General features: G+C 40.9%; 1 long non-coding RNA gene across 2 annotated transcripts in view; it reads right to left on the reverse strand.

Annotated features, from left to right (window-relative positions):
- Positions 1-7,493, reverse strand: part of LOC131907265 (uncharacterized) — a 28,518-nt gene that overhangs the window by 19,422 nt on the left and 1,603 nt on the right. Inside the window, exons 2-3 of one of the 2 annotated variants that reach the window (XR_009378350.1) lie at positions 6,276-6,405; positions 5,102-5,164 (exon numbers count right to left, since the gene is read on the reverse strand). This is a non-coding gene — a long non-coding RNA (uncharacterized LOC131907265). The remainder of the gene's footprint in view (positions 1-5,101; positions 5,165-6,275; positions 6,406-7,493) is intronic. The other variant, XR_009378351.1, reaches the window with a different exon arrangement.

Genomic DNA, 7,493 nt, shown 5'->3' on the forward strand with positions numbered 1-7,493 from the left:
GTCTGGGATGACTAAATAGCCCCTGTAAGCAGGCAGCAGATCTAGAGTAGCTCCTCACTGTCTCAGAGTCCCAGCTTCCAGCTGCCCTTCAGTGGAGGACCATGGTTGAATGAACAGAACCCAGTGTCCTTTCTCTGAGAGGATGGGAAAGAAAGCAAAATACTCAAGAGTTCAGAAGCCGGAGCTCAGATCACCTTAGTTTGTGTTTGAATGCTGGTTCGGACTCATTGACTCCATGACTTTGGCTAGTCAGCCTCAGTTTCACCACCTTACTATTGGAACTGATAACAATGTGCACAGTTAGAACAGTGGTGAGACAAGGCCCTGCCTGGACGCACGTAACCAGCCCTCTTTTCTCATGGGTTCTGCACTCACCAATTCAGCCAATCACAGATAGGAAAGATTGTTAATTGCACCTGTACCACACATGTACAGACTACTTACGTACCATTTACATTTTATTAGGTATAATAGACAACCTAGGAATGCCTTAAAGTATGCAAGCTGAGGTGCACAAGTCAGTACTTCTGCCATTTTATACAGGAACTTCAATATCTTTGAATGTGGGAATCTATGGGGGTACATGGAATGAATATACTGCCACATCTAAGGACCACTGTCCCTTTACTATTGTTGACATGGGTGTCCTAATTATTCACCTTCAATCAAGCACTATATTGCAGTCTCATGACCACAGTGTCCAGAGCTCCTATGGCCTAATGATCCTAAGTCCTCATGACTTCACCATCTTTGTCCTATCATCCCTTTGGACGCTGTCTCTGAATCAGCTTTGCCTCTGACCCCAATGCTGCTGCAGTGAGTACTCCCAAGGGACCCTGTCACACTGTTGACCCTGTGTCTGCTCTTTTGTTGCACCTTTTATTCCCTTTGCAACTAGTTGCCACTTGGTGCTAGAGCCCTAGTGGCCATCCATGTTTACCTACACCATTTCCAGTCTCTCTCAGCTCTAACTAGACAATTGGAGCAGGAAATGGAAGTTTCCAGTTTAGGACATTTGCTGCATTTGTTTCCTGTACTAGCTAATTTCTTTCCTTTTTTTTTTTTTTTTTTTTTTGTTTCGATTCGTTTTGTTTTGTTTTCTGTGCTTTCAAAGAGCCAAAATGTTCCAGCGTAAAGAACCACTAGGTGGCAGGGGTGTTTCACTGTCTAGCTCATCACCTTCTTTATTCCCTTCTATACATCAATTGCAGCAAAACTACAGTTTCTTTTAAAATGACTAAGTTGCTTTTAAATCAACTTACTTATCAATATGCAATTGCTGAAGAACTAATAAAATTCACATACTTTCTTCTGAAAATCCACTGTGATGTCACTAATTCCTTTCAGAGTTCTCACAGGGGTCATATTACTGAAGAAGTTTTACTACCTTTGGCTTGAAAGGGCGTGGGAAAAGCAAATAAACCAGTGCTTGTTCAGCACAGGGCCAAAGCTAATTGTTTTCCCTGCAGTTGTCAACACCCAACAGGACAAAGGTCTTTGGGTTAAGGGTTCATGGACTATTAGGCTGTTGTTTCATTAATAGGATTGTAGACGCATCTCTCATTTCCCAGTGAGGTTCCCAGGTTTCTTTGGAGGAGATGGAATTTCAGCTGCTTGCTGAGATAGAAGCCAGTGTAGGCACATCCTTCTTTCAATTACATCCCCACAGGACTCCAACCTGCCAGGTGGGATAGTCTTTTAACATAATGGACTAGCAGGGACAAAGAAGCGGGGAGATGTGGAGTGAAGGCCAGAATGCTAATAAAATCCTCACCTTACAGCATGGAGGAACAAGAATGCCATGTACAGTTGACAGGACAAGATACAGAGTCAGGTGTGGTAGTATGCACTTGTGGTTCCATTACTTGGGAAGTAGAGACAGGAAGATCTTGAGTTCTAGACCAACCAATGCTACTTAATGAGACTGTAAAATAAATAAATAAACAGTTATTTAATGTATCATTTAAAGTTAAATGTAACATTAAGATACAAACTCTTTGGGGCTGCAGCTGTAAGGACAGAAGGAAGGGGAACATGGATGAATGAAAAGTTAACAGGATCAACTTAAGTACCTCAGCACAATCCATAGAAAATACGGAAAACTGAAAAAGCAAGAAATAGTACTGTGAACATGTTATTTGGAGCATGAAAGTAAGCACCAAAAAAAAAAAAAAAAAAAAAAAAAAGAAAGAAAGAAAAAGAAACAACTAAACAACAACAACAAAAAAAACCCTAAAAACACAGAGTTAATAGACCTTGTGTCTAGAGAGATGAGGAACTAGGCAGTAGAGTAGCTGTACTGTGTGATTTTCTACCATGACCTTGCTTTATGTTAAGAATGGGCTAGGGCAGCCAGGTGTGGCGCAGGCCTTTAATCCCAGCCCTTAGGAAGTAAGGGCAGGTGGATCTCTGTGAGTTCAAGGCCAGCCTGGTCTACAGAGTGAGTTCTTGAAAAACAAAAGGGGGGCGGGGCTGGGAGTGTGGGACAGCTCAGCAGGTAAAGTGCTTGCTGTGCGAACCTTATCATCTGAGCTCTACCCCTAGAATCCACGTAAAGATGGAATGAGACAAACAACTCTTCCAAGTGCTCCTCAGACCTCCAAATGTGTAGCGTGTGATACACAAATCATCACCATATCATCATCATCGTCATCAAAGAATGAAGTGAAAGGCTAAGAAGTGGTTAGACCTGAGTTCCTTGCTGGGACCCACAGTGTAGACAGAGAGAATGAATTCCTGCCATTTGTCCCCTGACCTCCACAAATATAATAAACATGTACACACACACTAATAAAAAAGGTAAAACATTTCAAAACATTTGTTTCCTTGGAGATGACTTTAGCTTACACTTCTGCCAGGAGCAGTCATGCTCACCTTTAATCCCAGCACTCAGGAGGCAGAGGCAGGCAGATCTCTGTGAGTTTGAGGCTAGCCTGGTCTACAGAGTGAATTCTAGGACAGTTGGAGATGTTACACAGAGAAACTGTCTCAATACTGCCTCCAAAAGAGAACCACTGCTATGAGTTAAAAATAGAGGTTTCAGTTTTCATACACATATGTAACTTGTTCAAAATAGGCATTTTCTACTAAGGATCCATTTTAGTCAGTATTTTTGTGGCATATCTTTGGGCTCTTTTATGATAAACTAAAATAGTAGTCCTCTCCAACTCGATGTTGTATTTACATATCTATATCTGTATAAAATAATGATTATAAATGTTTGTTTAAAAAGAAGTGCAAATGTGAATTTAACAAGAAGTTGTAGATTTTTCAACACTGTACACAAATTCCTTTGTTGCAAATAAATATTTATGCTTCTAAAAAAATTAGTCCTCTCTACTAAACTAAAATAAAGAGAAAATGTGCTGTTGGCTTCATTGGTGACATTTCGGCACGAGTTCATCAGCATGGACCTATCAGCAGAATGTGGTTGCCCTAAAGCAGCAAATTTGGAAGGCCCTGGCCATACACTTCCTTTTTTTATCTTCTTTTGAAAACCACATCCAGTCTCCCAGCAATGACTGCTATTCCTTCAGAATGTACCAGAATTTGACAACTCTCACCATACCTAACCCTGGCACTCTAGTTTGACTGTTACCATCTCTTACTTGGCCCACTGAAATGTCTAGTTACTGCTTTTTTTTTTTTTTTTTTTTGGTTTTTCGAAACAGGGTTTCTCTGTGTAGCTTTGCGCCTCTCCTGGAACTCACTTGGTAGCCCAGGCTGGCCTCGAACTCACAGAGATCCGCCGGCCTCTGCCTCCCGAGTGCTGGGATTAAAGGCGTGCGCCACCACCGCCCGGCTACTTACTGCTTTTATCTGGGCTTCAGAGTGATGCTGTTTGTGTTGTTTGATTTTTGGCTTTGAAACAAGCTATCAGGAAGTTCAGGCTGGCCTCAAACTGCCATGTAGCTGAGGATGACCTTGACCGTCTATTTCCCAGGTGCTAGAATGACAAACCTGCATCATCACCACATACTGGAGATGAATTCAGGAACTCTGCATGCAAAGCAAGCACTCTGACAACTGAGCTACACTCCTAACCCCAGAGTGGTGAACTTTTCAAAATGTTTATTTTATGTGTGTGTGTGTGTGTGTGTGTGTGTGTGTGTAGACTAGGAGACTCCATGCACCAGGTCCATTGAAGCTGCAGCTGTGGATGACTGTGAGCCATCCAATGTTGGCGCTGGAAATTGATCTTTGGTTTCATAATAGCAACAAGTGTTCCTTACAACTGAGCCATCTTTCTAGCCCCGGAGCGGTATTCTTAACTGCAAGGCATGGTGAGAATTTGTAAAATATTGGTTATTTCATCTTACACTTGATTCCTCATTTTCTTAGCCTCCTATCTAATTCCAGACCTTTTGAACATTTTGAACCTGCTCTAGAATACTCTTCTTTCAGATTGCTAAACAGCCCGCTCTCTTCCTTAGGCTCTGCTCTGTGACCTTACAAAGAGACCTTTCTTGTCCTGTTGACATAACATTGAATTATTCCTCATCTCTCCTGCACTCTCTACCTGCCCCAACCCTGACTTTCCTTAGTTTTTCAGCATATTACTGATTCTCAAAGAATGTTATTGCATATTGTTTACTATGCTATCATTTTTCTTTAGAATATAAATGCAGACACCTAAGGATCTCTCCCTTGATGCCTCCACTGTTGTATACCCAGAGCCTAAATTAAGAAAGCCTGACATATAACAAATGGTCAATATTTTCTATTGCCTACATTGAGAGACCCAGCATACAACTGGTAGAACTTTAAAATAAAAATTTACTTATTTTATATGCATTGGTACTTTGCCTACATGTATGTCTGTGTGAGGATGCCAGATCCCCTGGAACTGGAGATACAGACAGTTGTGAGCTGCCATGTGGGTACTGGAAATTGAACCTGGGTCCTCCAGAAGAGTAGCTAGTGCTCTTCACCACTGAGCCATCTCTCCAGCCCCAAACTCTGAACCTTATTAGATAGTATGAAGACACACATAAGATACACATGAGATGGCACTAAATTAGACCCAGAGAGTATCTCTTCAGTACTCTAACCCTTCATTATGTCAAGAAAGTCTCTGTTAGTGCTCGGTTGTCTCTATTACCTCATCTTTCACAACTGGAGAGTGGACTGTAGATTCATAGCCAACTGAAAGCCTTTTACAATCCTAAGGTAAGTAATAATAAATAATCAAATGAATACATTTTTAGAAAAAACAAACAACATACAAGCCTTTTACACAGAATACTATCTGACCAGAATTTAGTAATTTTATCTTATTTTCATTACTATTTGTGTGTGTGTCCCTGTGTGTACCCAAGCCATAGCTCCATCAGTACTGGAGGTTAGAGGACACCTATTGAAGTTGGTGCTCTCCCCAGACAATGTGGGTCCAGAGGATGGAGATTATCAGGCTTGGTGGCTGCAACCCCCACCTGCTGAGTCATCTCACCAGCCTCTGTTCCAATTATCATTAAGAACACCATCCATTTTATCACATGGCTGACAATGTGTTAATCTCATTTAAGTCTCCCAACAATTCTTGGAGGAAAGTATAAGTTTGTAAATGAAGAAACGGTAGGTGAATCTCCCATAAGATCCAAAGCGTCCTCTATCCAGATAAACTTCACATAAAATTTGCTATTTTATTAAAATGTATAATCCTGTGTTTCTTAGTATACTTAAGATAGTGTGTAACTTATTATTACTACCTAATTGCAGAACATGCTCATACTCAGAATAGCCAATAACCTTTACTTCTCACCTCCAATTTCCCTCCTAACCCTAAGCAATACTAATCTGCTTTCTAACTCTATATATTTACGTTTTCTAGACACTAAAAATAAATGGAATTGTACCTGTGGTTTTCTGTGATCTCTCTGTCTCTGTCTCTCTGTGTCTCTGTGTCTGTGTCTGTCTCTGTCTCTCTCTCTCTCGTGTGTGTGTGTGTGTGTGTGTGTGTGTGTGTGTGTGTGTACACCCACGTTACTGGGGATTGGACCTGTGGCCTCTCACATGCTAGGAAACAAAGGACACTATCACTGAGTTACACCCACAGCCTAAATGTGGTCTTTCGCATCTGGCTTCTTTCAGTTAACATGTTATGAAGGTTCATACATATTGTAGCATATATCTGTACTTCAGCAGTTTTTATGAGCAACTATGGAGGTAGCTTCTAGAAGAGTGTTTACTTAGCACATGCAAAGCACTGGGCTTGATATAACATACCACAAAATTTTTAAAAAATTGAATAGTATTTTTTATGACTAAATACTAACCTGTTGTGCATCTATATCACATCTGTCCATCACCTCATGGATATTCAGGTTGTTTCTACTTTGGGCCTATATACAATGCATATTTATGAACTACTTCTTGTTTGAACATGTTTCCACTTCTGAGAATACACTGGTAGAATGGGGAATGTGGTGATTATATGTTATACCCTGTTCAGAAAAGCTAAATTGAATCCTAACATTGCTATAACATTTGCATCGACAGCAGCAACATTTCATTGCTCCATATCCTTTCTAGAACACGAGAGGAGATTCCTGCTTTTCAAACTTGCCATTTGAAGAGGTATCACGAAGTTAGTGTTAATTTACATTTCTCTAATGATTACTGATATTGACCATCATTTCACAAACTTATTGGTCATCTGTATATCTTTTTAGAAAGTTCTGATGCAAGTCCTTTGTGAAGTAGGAAAGGAGAAATTACAGGGACCTGAGAAGCAAAAGGAGCCTCTTTCTCACAGCTGAGAATCACAAATTCAAAAACAACTAGCAACTGCTTGAGGCCTTTCTCCTTTCCATTTATAACCTATAATTTTCTAGGACTCTCATCAGAAACTCCACTTACAGTAAAGCGCATGTCCTAACCCCTTGTACAATACTAGTGGCTCCTGGTTTTATCAGATTGTAATCCCATCCAAGGCACTTCTGAAGCATCTTATAATCTCACTTATGAAAAATAAAAAGGGATAAGCTTTCTTTTTCATTTGAGATGTAACTTCAGAGCCACTAAGTGGTTAAATTACTCTTAACTCCTAGGCTTAAAGTCTATGCCAAAACTGTCTTTATTTAATAAAGTGCGCTCCTTTTTGAGAAGTCTATACTAAGACTGCCTTTATTTAATAAAGTGTGTTCTTTTTTGAGAAGCCCACACCCACACTCTCAGATGTGCTTTCTTTTTTCCTGGAGTATCTACCCTCAACCCCCACAGAGGGTTTCTCTGTGTAGCCCTGGCTGTCCTGGAACTCACTCTGTAGACCAGGCTAGCCTCATACTCAGAGTATGAGTATGCCCTCCCCAGTGCTGGGATTAGGGCATGCACCACCACCTCCTGGCTCTTTTTTTTTTCCTCCCTAAACATTGATTTATGGGGTTGGGGCTCTCCTGGCACAGATGTGGAGGTCAGGGAGCAACCTGTGGGAGTCTGTTCTTCCACCATGTGGGTTCTGGGGATGGAATTCAGATGGTCAGGCTTGGTGGAGG

Source organism: Peromyscus eremicus, chromosome 3, assembly GCF_949786415.1.
Source record: "Peromyscus eremicus chromosome 3, PerEre_H2_v1, whole genome shotgun sequence".
In the NCBI taxonomy this organism is placed as follows: domain Eukaryota; kingdom Metazoa; phylum Chordata; class Mammalia; order Rodentia; family Cricetidae; genus Peromyscus; species Peromyscus eremicus.